Raw genomic sequence first — 15,491 nt, forward strand, 5'->3', positions numbered from 1 at the left:
CCAGGGAAGACTTCCAGGAAGGAAGTCACCTGAGGCTAATATCTAGATCATGAGGAGTAAGGAATCAGACTTTTATTTTGTTGTTTGTTTGTTTTGTGTTTTTGTGTAGACACAGGGTCTCATTTTGTTGCCCAGGCTAGTATCAAACTCCTGGGCTCAAGCAATCCTCCCACCCCAGCCTCCCAAAGTGTTGGGATTACAAGCATGAGCCACCATGTCCAGCTAGAACCAGGTTTTTGAAGAATTGGGACAGTGTTATAGACTGAATTGTTACCCCCTCAAAATTCATATGTGGAAGCCCTAACTCCCAGTACTTCAGCATGTGAATGTATTTGGAGATAAGGCCTTTAAAGAGGCAGTTAAGTTAGAACGAGTTGTTACAGTGGGCCCTAATCCAATGACTGGTGTCCTCACAAGAAGAGGAGATTAGGACAGACCCCAAGGATGCGTGAGCACAAAGAAAAGACTCTAAGAGGACACAGTGAGAAAATGGTTATCTGCAAGCCAAGGAGAGACCAAACCTACTGGCACCTTGATCTTGGACTTCCAGCCTCCAGAACTGTGAGGAATAAACTTTTGTTGTTTCACTATCACACACTATCCAGTGTATGGGATTTTGTTATGGCAACCTTAGAAAGCTAATAGAGACATATTCCAGGAAGATGGTACAGCAAGTGTCAGCAGCCTGGGGATATGGAAGGAGGCCAGTGCACCTGGAGCACTGTTGGGAGGAGGGGCCTTGATAAAGTACCTTTTCAAAAAAATTTTTTGTGGAGACAGGATCTTGCTAGGTTGCCCAGGCTTGACTCAAACTCCCAGGCTCAAGCAATCCTCCCACCTTAGCCTCCCAAGTAGCTGGGACTACAGCCACACACCACTGTGCCTGGCTAGAGTACCTGGTTTTCATTTAAGTGAGTTGGTGACCCATTTGGAGAGGTTTTATTTTTAAATTCATTTGTGACCTGTTAAGATGACTTTTTTGTGATCTTTCTAATATTTTCATTAAAAACTTTTCATTGGTATTAATATATAATTGTACATATCTATGGGGTACACGTGATATTTCAATGCATGCAGACAACATGTAATGATTAAATCAGGGTAACTGGCATATCCATCATCTCAAACGGTTATTATTTCTTTGTACTGGGAATTTTCAAAATCCTCTCTTCTAGCTGCTTCAAAATAAATAATAAATTGCTGTTAATTATAGTCACCCTGCTGTGCCATAGAACATCAGAACTTATTTATTCTATCTAACCATTTGTACCCATTAACCTGCCCCTCCTTACCCGCTTCTCTTCCCAGCCTCTGGTAACCACTATTCTACTCTCCACCTCTATGGAATCTGCTTTATTAGCTCCCGCTTTTGAGTAAGAACACAGAATTTATCCTTCTGCGCCTGGCTTATTTCACTTAGCAGGATGTCCTTCATTTGGAGAGTTTTAAGCAGCGAGTAACAGTATAGAGCTTAACAATAGTCATTTCTTCTTCTACCATATTACATGGGGGATCCAATGAGATGGTGAGCATTCCAACTGTTAACTGCTCTCAATATGATGAAATGTGAGAGAAATCGGGAGAACGGTAATAAGGGGGAACAATCCAACTTAGAACAAGAAGAGTCAGAGGTAGATGGTTTAATGATGGGAAGTTCTTCTTCCTCTGTAACAAGCCAAGAGGCAACACGCCTGCAGAAATCAGCTTCTAGATTCAATTCACTTCAACAAGTATCTAGTGAGCCACTCCTGAGGTGCCAGGTTTGTTCTAGGTTCTGGGGATAACCGAGACTGACAAACAGCAGACGGTCTGGGTGCAGTGGCTCACACCTGTAATCCCAGCACTTTGGGGGGCTGAGGCAGGAAGATTGCTTGAGCCCAGGAGTTCAAAACCAGCCTGGGCAATGTAAGGAGACCCTGTCTCTAAACAAAATACAAAAATTAGGCAAGTGTGGTGGCATGCACCTATAGTCCCAGCTACTCAGGAGACTGAGGTAGGAGGATCACTTGAGCCTTGGAGGTTCAAGGATGCAAAGAGCTATGATTACAAATTAACCAGGTGTGGTGGCATGCACCTGTAGTCCCAGTTACTCAGGAGGTAGATCGCTTGAGCCTTGGAGGTTCAAGGATGCAAAGAGCTATGATTATGACACTGCACTCCAGCCTGGTTGACAGAGTGAAACCCTGACTAAAAAAAAAAAAAAAAAAAAAAAAACTCCTATAAAACAAAGAACAAAACCAGCAGACAAAAATCTGTCTTGTGGAGCTGGCATTCTGGGGTGAGGGTAGGGGAGCTGGGAGACAGCAAACACGTAAGATATAGGCTATGTCAGGTGAGTGTGGTGGGAAAATAAAGCAGGGGAGCATGGGGGAGGGCGCTTGGGTGGAGAGGGGTTGCCATTTTCAACATGACAGCCAGGGAAGACGTCAATGAGAACATAACACTGGAGTGAAGACCCCAAGATGATGCAGATGCTGCAGGGCCTGTAAGCACCTGTGATATGGGGACCGCTGGAGGGTTGTGAGCAGGAGAGAGACACAATCACTCTGAGTGTTTACCAAGAATAAACTCTCACAGGAAGACAAGGAGACCGGGTGGGAGGTTACTTCATGAATCCGACAAATGCCTTTTGAAAAGATTGAATGGTTGACTGCAGGCCTGTCCAGCCCAGAAGCCACATGTGGACATAGAATCTCTTCAACCTTCAAGAATATGTTTCCAGCCGGGCGCGGTGGCTCACGCCTGTAATCCCAGCACTTTGGGAGGCCGAGGCGGGCGGATCACAAGGTCAGGAGATCGAGACCACGGTGAAACCCCGTCTCTACTAAAAATACAAAAAATTAGCCGGGCGCGGTTGTGGGCGCCTGTAGTCCCAGCTACTCGGGAGGCTGAGGCAGGAGAATGGCGTGAACCCGGGAGGCGGAGCTTGCAGTGAGCCGAGATCGCGCCACTGCACTCCAGCCTGGGCGACAGAGCGAGACCACATGCAGCCAACTTTGGAAGGGATGTCATAGATCATCACGGGCTGATGTAGCTGTCCAAGAGATAGCACTGAATTTAAAAATCAGGTTGCAGAACAGCTTAATCCACTTTGTGCATGAAAAGTGAGTAGGTGATAGATAATAATAGAAGATAGATAGATAGATAGATAGATAGATAGATAGATAGATAGATAGATAGATAGATAGATAGATGATAGACAGATAATCAGTAGATGGTAGGAAGGAAGGGAGGGAGAGGGAGCGAGAAAGGAAGAAGGAAGGAGGGGAGGGAGGGAGGAAGGGAGGGAGAGAGGAAGGAAGGAAGGAAGAAAGGAAGGAAGGGGAAGGGAACAGAAGGAAGGAAGGAAGAAAGGAAGGAAGGAAGATAGGGAGGAGGAGAAAGGAACAGAAGAAAGGAAGGAAGGGAAGAAGGAAGGGAAGGAAAGGCAGGCAGGCAGGCAGGCAGGAAGGAAGGAAGGAAGGAAGGAAGGAAGGAAGGAAGGAAGGAAGGAAGGAAGGAAGGAAGGAAGGGAGGAAGGCTCAATACCCACTTGGTACTAGCTCCTTCAGCTGCTCTCCTACTGAACTGAGGTCAGTCCCACCAGACTCCATCTCCTTCTAAACCACAAATTCAACCCTATAGCATTGCCAAACGTGTGGATTTTAAAAAGTATTTTCTTTATTATGAAATATACATATAATAAGTATATATGTTCAGGTCCACCATATTGCCAGAACCCGATGTCTCGGTCACATAGATTTTACTGCTGGTTTCCTCTAGAGATGGAGGAGTGCGTTACACCACACAAGGCCCATCAGGGCTTCTGAAAACTCCACTTAAATGCCCCTTCTCTTTTCCCCAAGCTCCTCTCTCCACTGCATCCCTGGCGCCCCACCCTGAGCTGTCTGTCAAACGCCCCTCCCAGCTCCACCGCACTCTGGCCGGCTTGCTTCTCCTTGCTCTTCCTAACAGTTCCAAAGCTAAGAGACTGAGAAATGGGCAAAACAAACAGTGGGCTGAGGGCCAAACTGGATTGCTGTGGTCCTTCAGGACGTCCCTGGGAGCCTGCTCAGACTCACAAAAACCTCTTTACAGGGGTTACTTGTGGGGAAGGCTCAGGGGCTTTAGCTTACCATTTGCCACACTTTTGAACAATTTCTTCCTTGGAGGTATGTTGGTTTTAGAGAGACAGTAATCATACCCCCACCCAGGCCTGTCACTCTCAGTTTAGGACACAGGCAAACAGAACAAAAGGAGGTCCTCAAGCCCTGCCTACTCCTTCCCTTCCCGCCCCGATCCAGCCTCTGGGAAGCTGTGTAGACAGCCCAGCCTGAACTTGCCTTGCCCACACCCTCACCCCCAAAGCTGCCCTTTGGTCATCCCTCAGCCCAAGGTCTACTCTTGTTTGGTCAGATGTGGAAAGAGGCCTAGGTAGGACCTGGAAATAGATTCGGGGATATTTGAGCAGGGAATTATGTCCTGGGTGCCCAGAGCATGGGGTGTGGAAGGGCAGAACAGGGGGAGGTTAATACTGTGTCCACCCGATGATAAGATTACCAGCATCTTTCTCCTTTCGCCTCTTCTGTATTCTGTATTTTCTATCCAGCAGAACCCTGATGATCTTTGTGTGGTCTCCAAATTGTGCGGCCACATTTGGAGGAATCAAGCTGACTACACAGTGAAGCACAGTGAAGGGGAGGCCTGAGGAACCACGAAGGCCTGTAACGCATTCTGGATTTTGTCACATCTTAGCCGGGTGCCCTGAGCAAGTCCCCTTGGCTGTCTTGAGCCTCAATCTCCTTCTCTGTAAAGCAGGAATAATAATAACCACTGTGAATAATGGCACAGAGATGTTTAAGATGTAGTTACTACTATTTTTTAAATGTCAGTTGATGCCAGGAATATTCTGCCAGCCCTCCAAGGGTGGTTTCAGCAGGCTTATTTCCTGGTCATAATCACTTCCTCCATCCCCGGCTTATGTCATGCTCAGCCCTGACCTCACCACCGGCCCGCCCTGCCCCTCCCATTGGCTGCGTCACCACTGCCTGCCCCCACGTTTAGCCCAGCCCCCAGCCCAGATCTCAGCCTTAGGTGAACAGTGTCAGCCCGCACACTTTCTGTTTTACCTCCGCTGCTCTTTTAACCTTTACCCTTTCCCTGCCCCCTTTCAGACCCTCTTACTCACCTCTGCAGATGACGTGTAAAAGAGTTCAAATCAATGTGTTACCTTTCCCGGGGTTATTTCCTTTTTAAACTGAGGTTTCATCCCCTGGTGAGAAAGCCAAAGTACCACTGCAAAGAAAGTCAGCCTGGAAGCAAGAGACTTGGATTTAAATCTTGCATCTGTACTTTCTAGTTGTGGGTTCTCTGATGACTTACTTTAGCTCTCTGAACCTCAGGGTCCTCATCTATAAAATGGAAGAATGTCCAATGCTTTGGGAGGCTGAGGTGGGAGGATCGCTTGAGCCCAGGAGTCCAGGACCAGCCTGGGCAACGTAGCAAGATCCCATCTCTACAAAAAAACCCCCACAAATTAGCTGGGTATGTTGGTTCCCACCCATAGTCCCAGCTACTTGGGAGGCTTGGGCGGCAGGATTGCTTGAGCCCCAGGAGTTTGATGTTACAGTGAGCTATGTGATCACACCAGCCTGGGCAATGTAGCAAGATCCCATCTCTAAAAAAAAAAACCACACACACACAAATTAGCTGGGTATGTTAGTTCCCATCTACAGTCCCAGCTGCTTGGGAGGCTGGGGCGGCAGGATTGCTTGAGCCCAGGAGTCCGATGTTACAGTGAGCTATGTGATCACACCAGCCTGGGCAATGTAGCAAGATCCCATCTCTAAACGCACACACACACACACACACATTAGCTGGGTATGTTAGTTCCCATCTACAGTCCCAGCTGCTTGGGAGGCTGGGGCGGCAGGATTGCTTGAGCCCAGGAGTCCAATGTTACAGTGAGCTATGTGATCACACCACTGCACTCCAGCCTGAATGACAGAGCAAAACCCTGTCTCTTAAACAAACAAACAAAAAAAGAGCAAGAGAGAGAGAATGATCGATTTCTACTCAACAATTTTGTATATCGAACCACCAACATGTGTAAGACACAGAATAGGTGTTTGGTAAGTGATAGGTATGTAACCACCCAATGGGTTCATCTTGCCTGCTGCCCAGGGGAATGGAACAGAGACAGAGTTTACACATGCAGAGCCTGCTGAACAGGAAACCGGAGTTTTATTATTGCGCACATCAGCCTCCCAGAAAATCTGGAGGCTAGGGTTTTTTAAAGACAGTTTAGGAGGCTGGGGTGTGGGTGCTGCTGACTGGATGGGGATGCAATCATAGCGGTGAGGAAAATGGTCCTCGTGTGCTGAGTCCACTTCCGAGTGGAGGCCTCAGGACTGGGTGAGTGGAGAGTCAGGGGTCCAGGTAGGGCCATCCAGTTGTCAGAAATGCAAAACTCTGAAAACACATCTTAAAAGGCCAATCTTAGCTTCTACAATAGTGATGTTATTTACGGGAGTAATTGGGGGGAAGTTGCAAATCTTGTGACCTCTGGAATAATGGCTGGTAATCATTTAATGATGTCTACACCTTAGCAGAATTCAGGCCCCTCTCATTCTCCTAAACTGGTGGCCTTTCATTAGTTTTACAAAAGTGGTTTAGTTTTTGGGAAGGGCTACCAAGGTCATTTAAACCAAGCTTGATCAACCCACAGCCCTCAGGCCACACGTGGCCCAGGACCGCTTTCAATACTGCTCAATACAAATTCGTAAACTTTCTTACAACATTGTGAGGGTTTTTTTTTTTTTAAGTTCATCGGCTATTATTAGTGTTAATGTATTTTATATGTAGCCCAAGACAATTCTTCTTCTTCCAATGTGGCCCAGGGAAGCCAAAAGATTGGACACCTTTGATTTAAACTATAAACTAAATTTCTCCCAAAGTTAACTTGGGCCATACCCGGGAATGATCAAGAGCAGTTTGGAAATTAAAGGCAAGACGGAGTTGGTTAGGTCAGATCTCTTTTACTGTCATAATTTTCTCACCGTTATAATTTTTGCAAAGGTGGATTCAGGTGGAGGCCAGATTATACAGGGCCTAAACAAGCAGATTAATGAGTTTAGACTTCATCTTGAGGGCACTAGGGAGCCATGGAAGGCTCTAATCAGAGGGTGGCACCATTAGGTGGTATAGTTGAGATATGGAAAGGTTTGCTCAGGTGGCAAGATAGGGAGAGGTAGGAGGCAGGGAGACCAGGGAACAGCCATGAGACCTGAACTCGGGCAGTGGCTGGGGAAGAAGAAACAGATTCAAGGCCCAGCCTGGAGGTGGCATCCTCAAGGGAGGAGGTGTCCTCACACTCCACTCTGCCAGCAACTGGAGGGTCTGTAAGCCCTCAGGCCAACACTGACCACCTGTATTTAGCTCTGGCAAATGAGCGGAAGGAGGAATAGTGTGTGAGAGGGAGAGAAGGTGCAAAAGAAAACAGAAACCCTGATTTTTCTGTCCCAATTTTTTGAACACTGATTTCAGCTAGAACAATCAATATATAGCAAAATAGAAGAAAAGGAAAAGTTTTTGTTGAGAAATGGTAATATATTGCTCACTTTCATTGAGCTCTTGCTGCGTGCCAGGCACGATACTAGGCGTTTGATCTATTATCTCATTTAACCATCACAGTTACCTCACGAGGGAGGTATCCCTGTTCTTTCCTTGTTAAAGATGAGAAACACAAGCATAGAGGGGTTAAAGATGTGGTCTAAGAGCAAGGATTGCAATTCAAGGTTGTCTGGCCCAAAACCCTAAATTCTTTTTTTATTTGATTTTTGTTTGGTTTTGTTTTCTTTTCTTTTTTGAGATGGGGTATCACTGTGTTGTCCAGGCTGGAGTGCAGTAGTGATATAATGGCTCACTGCAGCCTCAACCTCCCAAGCTCAAGCAATCCTCCTGCCTCAGCCTCCTGAATAGCCGGGACCACAGGTGTGTGCCACCACACCCAGCCAAGTTTTGATTTTTCGGTAGAGATGGGGTCTTCCTGTGTTGCCCAGGCTGATCTCAAACTCCTGGGCTGAAGCAATCCTCCCACTCAGACTCCCAAGGTGCTGGGATTACAGGCATAAGCCATTGAGCCCAGCCCCCAAACCTCAATTTGTTAGGGGAAAACTAAACACCTAGTGAGACTACAACAAAATGAGAGCCAGAAATGTGGGTGTCCAGTAATCGCAGGTTAGTCACCATAAGGAAAAGAAAAGCACATTACAGGCAGTGTGACTATAAGCATATTTTTAGGAAACCTATACATGGATACAACATAATATTTACAAAAGCAACCACAAATATAAAGTCTCCAAGGTAAGTCATTATGGTGTTATGATCCGTATTGATTTTCATCCACAGTTCCTGGTTCGTAATCCCACAGCCCTAATTACATTGTTTTATTACGATGTTGGGTGAGTTGGGTCTCAGGAAACAGCAACTCTCCTGCCCCCATTTCACTTACTTCAAGGAAGAACTCTAGTCTTCCCCCATCTTTTTGTCTGTGGGTTGTAAGACCCTCCCCAGAAAGTGTCCTACCCAATATCCTGGAGGAAGGAATGCTGACTGACATCACAAAGCGTCCATAAAAACCCAAGAGGACGAGGTTTGGAGAACTTTCAAGTAGCTGAACATATGGAGGTTCCCAGAGGGTAGCATACCCAGGGAGGGCATGGAAACCCCACATCCCTTACCCTATACCTCACCCTACACGTCTCTTCTTCTTGGGTTGGGGGGGGGGATGGCCAGTCTTGGGAACTGACCCCTCACCCTGTGGTATCTGACACTATCTCCAGGCAGATAGTGTTGAAATTGAATTGGAGGACACCCAGCTATTGTCCATTGCTTAGTGTATGGGGAAAATACCACATATTTATTTGGTCACGGAAGTCTTCTGCTGTGTTGATGATTGTTGTGATGGTGTGAAAGCAGAAGAAAAACATGGTTTGACAAAGTTTTTCCCTGCACAGTTGTCAAGACCTCTTTAAGAAAATTGTAAATTGTATTAAGTGGCATTAAAGAAAACCTAAATATATGGAGATGCATACCATGTTCATGGACAGAAAGGCAATTATCTTCAAATTGTCCTAATGCTATTTCTTTTTTTTCGTCTTCTTCTTTTCTTTCTTTCTTTCTTTTCTTTTTTTTTTTGAGAGGGAGTCTCACTCTGTTACCCAGGCTGGAGTGCAGTGGTGTGATCTCGGCTTACTGCAACCTCCACCTCCCGGGTTCAAGAGATTCTTCTGCCTCAGTCTCCCAAGTAGCTGGGACTACACATGTGTCCCACCATGCCTGGCTAAGTTTTGTATTTTTAGTACAGACGGGGTTTTGCCATATTGGCTAGGCTGGTCTCAAACTCCTGACCTCATGATCTGCCTGCCTCAGCTTCCCAAAGTGCTGGGATTACAGATGTGAGCCACCGCACCCAGCATCCTAATGCCATTTCAACCAAAAGCCCCAAGCTGTTTTTAATATAATTTGACAAGCTGAAACTTCAATTTATATGAAGGAGCAAAGGATCAAGAAAGACTAAGACTTGCCCAAAGCAGAATTCTGGGCAGGTAATTGACCTCCAAATATTGAGATATACTGTAAATAACCACAATTAAGACAGTATGAAAATGACATAGAGATTGACAAACAAATGATGGAACAGGATGAAGGACCTCAAAATGGATCCATACATGGATCCAGAATACCTGATTTCTGGTGGAGGATGCCCTGAAGACTAATGGGCGAAGAACAATTTATTTCATAAATAAAGCTGGGACAATTGGCTATCCAAATTGGAAAGACAATACCCCTTAACACATAAAAACTCAATTCTAGGTGGATCAAAGTCCTAAATGTGAAAATAAATCCCTAAAACTCTTAGAAGAAAATGTAGAATATTTTTATGATCTCAGGGTAGAGACAGATTTTTTAAGCAAAATACAGAAAATGCAACCACAAAGAAAAAGACTGACATTTTCTTGAAACAGTAAGCTTGTGATTAAAAAAAAAACTGGCACATTTGATAAAATAATTTCTGTTCATTAAAAGACATCATAGGTCAAGCACAGTGGCTCATACCTGTAATCCCAGCACTTTGGGAGGCCTAGGTGGGAGGATTGCTTGTGGCCAAGAGTTCAAGACCAATCTAGGCAACATAGCAAGACCCTGTCTCTACAAAAAATACAAATTAGCTGTGTGTGGTGGCATGCACCCGTAGTCCCAGTTACTCAGGAGTCTGAGATGGGAGGATCTCTCGAGCCTGAGAAGTTGAGGCTGCGATGAGCCATGATTACATTACTGCTCTCCAGCCTGGGTGACACAGCCAGACTATCTCTTTAAAAAATTTGTTTTTGGCTGGGCACGGTAGCTCACGCCTGTAATCCCAGCCTTTGGGAGGCTGAGGCGGGCAGATCACTTGAGGTCAGGAGTTTGAGAAAAGCCTGGCCAACATGGTGAAATCCCGTTTCTACTATAAAAATACAAAAATTAGCTGGGCATGGTGGTGCACGCCTGTAATCCCAGCTACTTGGGAGGCTGAGGCAGGAGAATCACTTGAACCCGGGAGGTGGAGGTTGCAGTGAACAGAGATCACACCATTGCACTCCAGCCTGGGCAACAAGCGCGAAATTCCGTCTCAAAAAAAAAATCGTTTTAGATAATAATTTAAAATACATCATAGTACATGAAATGATAAGCCATAAATTTAGAGAAGATATTTTAATATATAATGAATAAATGATTAGTATCCAAAATAAATTCCTGCCAATTCATAAAACTAAGATAATCTCATAGAAAAATAGGCAAAAGACTTAAACAGATATTTTACATAACAGGAAACAAATGTGAGAAAGGAGCTTATGACCAGATGCTCAATTTCATTATCAGTCATGGAAATACAAAATAAAACCACAATGAAATATCATTCTATACCCACCAAACTGGTAAAAACTGAAAGTCTGACAATCTTAAATGTTAGGATGTGGAGCAACTGTGATGACCAACTACTCTTGATAACACTGTGCGTTGGTGCTGCCACTTTAGAAATAGAACACTCACATCTTATGACCCAGCAATTCCAATTCTAATTACATAACTAGAAAAACTCTTGTACGTGTGCATCAGGGTATATATACAAGAATGGTCATAGCTGTTGTTTATTTAAAAATTCTGGAAACAGCTGGGCGTGGTGGCTCACACCTGTAATCCCAGCACTTTGGGAGGCTGAGGCGGGCAGATCACTTGAGGTCAGGAGTTTGAGAAAAGCCTGGCCAACATGGTGAAATCCCGTTTCTACTAAAAATACAAAAATTAGCTGGGCATGGTGGTGCACGCCTGTAATCCCAGCTACTTGGGAGGCTGAGGCAGGAGAATCACTTAAACCTGGGAGGTGAAGTTGCAGTGAGCCAAGATTGTGCCACTGCACTCCAGCCTGGGTGACAGAGTGAGACTTCGTCTCAAAAAAATAAATAAAATTCTGGGACCATTTTACACACATTAGGATGGCTATGATTAAAAAATATATATTTTTTTTAATAAAAATACCGGAAAATGACAGGTGTTGGTGAGCATGCAGGGAAATTAGAACGCTTGTGCACTACTGGTGGGAATGTAGCATGTGCAGAGACTGTGGAAAACACACGGTGAATCCTCAAGTTAAACATAGAATTACCATATGATCCAGCAATTCCACTTCTGAGAATACACCCAAAATAACTGAAAGCAGGGGTCTGGTGTGGTGGCTCACGCCTGTAGTCCCAGAACTTTGGGAGGCCGAGTGTCTCAAGTGTTCATGTGAAGAGACCACCAAACAGGCTTTGTGTGAGCAATAAAGCTTTTTAATCACCTGGGTGCGGGCGGCTGGGTCCAAAAAGAGAGTTAGCAAAGGGTGGTGGGATTATCATTAGTTTTTACAGGTTTTGGGATAGGCGGTGGAGTTAGGAGAAACGTTTTGCAGGCAGGGAGTGGATCTCACAAAGTACATTCTCAAGGGTGGGGAGAATTACAAAGAACCTTCTTAAGGGTGTGGAAGATTACAAAGAACCTTCTTAAGGGTGGAGGAGATTACAAAGAACCTTCTTAAGGGTGGGGGAGATTACAAAGAACCTTCTTAAGGGTGGGGGAGAAACAAATCACAATGGTGGAATGTCATCAGTTAAGGCTGTTTTCACTTCTTTTGTGGATCTTCAGTTACTTCGGGCCATCTGGATGTACACGTGCAGGTCACAAGGGGATATGATGGCTTAGCTTGGGCTCAGAGGCCTGACACTGAGGCAGGTGGCTCACTTGAGGCCAGTAGTTCGAGACCAGCCTGGCCTGAACATGGTGAAACCCTATCTCTACTAAAAATACAAAAATTAGCCGGGTGTGGTGGTATGCACCTATAATCCCAGCTACTTGGGAGACTGAGGCAAGAGAATCGCTTGAACCTGAGAGGTGGAGGTTGCAGTGAGCCGAGACTGCGTCACTGCACTCCAGCCTGAGTGACGGAGCAAGACTGTTAAAAAAAAAAAAAAAGAAGAAGAATTGAAAGCAGGGACTCAAACAGATATTTTATGCTGATGTTCATAGCAGCATTCTTCACAATAGCTAAAAAAGGTGGAAGCAACCCAAATGTCCATCAATGGATAAATAAATAAATAAACAAAATATGGTATATACATACAACAGAATATCTTTCAGCCTCAAAAGGGAAGGAAATTCTGACATATGCAACAACATGAATGAACCTTGCAGACATTATGCTAAGTGAAATAAGCTAGACTCACAAAAAGATAAATACTGTATCATTCCACTTATATGAGGTTCCTAAAGTCGTCAAATTCATAGAGACAGAAAGTAGAATGCTGCTTGCCAAAGGTTGCAGGGAGAGGAATGGAGAGTTATTGCTTAATGGGTGCAGAGTTTTAGTTTGGGAAGATGAAAAATTCTGGAGACGGATGGTGGTAATGGTTGCACAACAGTGTGAATGTACTTAATACCACTGAACTATACACTTAAAAATGGCTAAAATGAGGCTGGGGCTGGTCGCTCACAATTGTAATCCTGGCACTTTGGAAGTCTGAGGCAGGCGGATCACTCGAGGTCCGTAGTTTAAGACCAGCCTGGCCAACATGGAGAAATCCCATCTCTACTAAAAATACAAAAATTAGCCGGGCGTGGTGGCAGGCGCCTGTAGTCCCAGCTACTCGGAAGGCTGAGGCAGGAGAATTGATTGAACCCGGGAGGCAGAGGTTGCAGTGAGCTGAGGTTGCACCTCTGCATTCCAGTCTGGGAGACAAGAGAGAAACTCCGTCTCCAAAAAAAAAAAAAAAAGAAAGAAAGAAAGAAAGAAAGAAAGAAAGAAAAGAAATGCTAAAATGGTAAATGTTTATATACAGAGAGAGAGTATAGACATATATACACGTGTATACAACACATACACATGTATATGCTGTATGTACATGTGTATACCACAATAGAAAAATACTAATAATCATTTAACTTAATAAAATGTTCTAAAGATTAAAAAAAAAATTCCTGGAAACTACCCACGTGTGTATCAGCAGGAGCAGAGGTAGAGTGCAGTGTGTTCATACAGTGTATTCTTGTACAGCAATGACAATGAATGATCTAAACCTACACCGTCAACATGGGCAAATCGCACAAACATAATACATGAAAAGGGCAAATTGCAAAAGAATGCAATCCAATTATATATAAAGGTCAAAAACATTACATCATTTTGGGACTCTATCTATCTATCTATCTATCTATCTATCTATCTATCTATCTATCTAATCTATCTATCTATCTATCTACAGTAAAACTATATAAAGAAAAGCAAAGGGGCCAGGTATGGTGGCTCACATCTGTAATCCCAGCACTTTGGGAGGCCGAGGTGGGAGGATTGCTTGAGTTCAGGAGTGTGAGACCAGCCTGGGAAACATGGTGAAACTCTGTCTCTATAATAAATAAAAAATTAGCCAGGCATGGTGGCTCGTGCCTGTAGTCCCAGCTACTCAGGAGGCTGAGGAAGGAGGATTGCTTGAGCTCAGGAGTTCGAGGCTGCAGTGGGCCATGATCATGCCACTGCACTCCAGCAAAGGCAGCAGAGCAAGACCTTGTCTTTTTTTTTTTTTTTTTTTTTTTTTTTGAGACGGAGTCTCGCTCTGTCACCCAGGCTGGAGTGCAGTGGCCGGATCTCAGCTCACTGCAAGCTCCGCCTCCCGGGTTTACGCCATTCTCCGGCCTCAGCCTCCCGAGTAGCTGGGACTACAGGCGCCCGCCACCTCACCCGGCTAGTTTTTTGTATTTCTTAATAGAGACGGGGTTTCACCGTGTTAGCCAGGATGGTCTCGATCTCCTGAGCTCGTGATCCGCCCGTCTCGGCCTCCCAAAGTGCTGGGATTACAGGCTTGAGCCACCGCGCCCGGCCGACCTTGTCTTAAAAAAAAAAAAAAAAAAAAAAAAAAGAATGATTCGCACAAATTCAAGATGGTGACTACTCAGGGTGGGTAGGAAGAGGCGCATGATCAGAGTGGGGCGTGAGAGGGTTTCTTGGATATTGATGATGGTCTATTATTTCTTAAGCTGGGTGATGGATACACGGGTATTCATTCTATATTTATTCTTTAATTTATACATACATGTTACATACACTTTTTGGTATCTGAATGATAACACATAATTATTTTTAAATGCTATATATAGAAAAAAGCCTGGAAGAATTCTAAATATAATGGTGTCTCAGTGGTGGGACTTTCTTTTTAGTTTATACTTTTTGTGTTTTTAAAATAGTCTTTTGTACTTTTATAATGAAAAAAAGTTGCCGGGCGCGGTGGCTCAAGCCTGTAATCCCAGCACTTTGGGAGGCCGAGGCGGGCGGATCACAAGGTCAGGAGATCGAGACCACAGTGAAACCCCGTCTCTACTAAAAATACAAAAAATTAGCCGGGCGCGGTGGCGGGCGCCTGTAGTCCCACCTACTCGGGAGGCTGAGGCAGGAGAATGGCGGGAACCCGGGAGGCGGAGCTTGCAGTGAGCCGAGATCGCGCCACTGCACTCCAGCCTGGGCAACAGCGTGAGACTCCGTCTCAAAAAAAAAAAAAAGCATTAAATTACAATAAGAAAAAAAGAAACAAAGAGAGTATTCCCCTCAAATTTGTTCAGAGAAAAGGGAAGTGAGAGAAGACGGGTGAAAGCTCTGGGCTTCCCCCAATGCTATTAGCAATAAAAGATGACATTGGAATTTTGAGGCTAAATGCTACTTAGGAGATAATGAGTTTTAACCGTTATCTTGGGGAGGGAAATGTTCCTCCGAAAAGCAAATTCCCTGGTCCCTTTTCTCAGAAATTCCCTGCCAGTTTCAAGAGTGGGCAGAGAGTTTTGATGTCCTTTGGAAACAAGGGGATGTAACCAAGGAGATAAAGCCACGGGACCCAGCCAGTCCTTGATCGGACTGATTTCAAATGAAAATCTTGACACAAATCCCC

General features: G+C 44.8%; 1 protein-coding gene across 32 annotated transcripts in view; it reads left to right on the forward strand.

The window, feature by feature from the left end:
* Nucleotides 1-15,491, forward strand: part of RPL26L1 (ribosomal protein L26 like 1) — a 493,737-nt gene that overhangs the window by 323,668 nt on the left and 154,578 nt on the right. The window contains exon 1 of one of the 32 annotated variants that reach the window (XM_078003995.1): nt 4,501-4,504. The exons of 29 other annotated variants lie outside the window; for them this stretch is intronic. The gene's annotated coding sequence lies outside the window, so the exon portion shown is untranslated. Of the gene's footprint in view, nt 1-4,500; nt 4,505-8,760; nt 8,766-15,491 lie in introns of those variants that run through there. 2 more of the 32 variants (XM_078003960.1, XM_078003999.1) reach the window with 2 other exon arrangements.

Source organism: Macaca mulatta, chromosome 6, assembly GCF_049350105.2.
Source record: "Macaca mulatta isolate MMU2019108-1 chromosome 6, T2T-MMU8v2.0, whole genome shotgun sequence".
NCBI lineage: Eukaryota > Metazoa > Chordata > Mammalia > Primates > Cercopithecidae > Macaca > Macaca mulatta.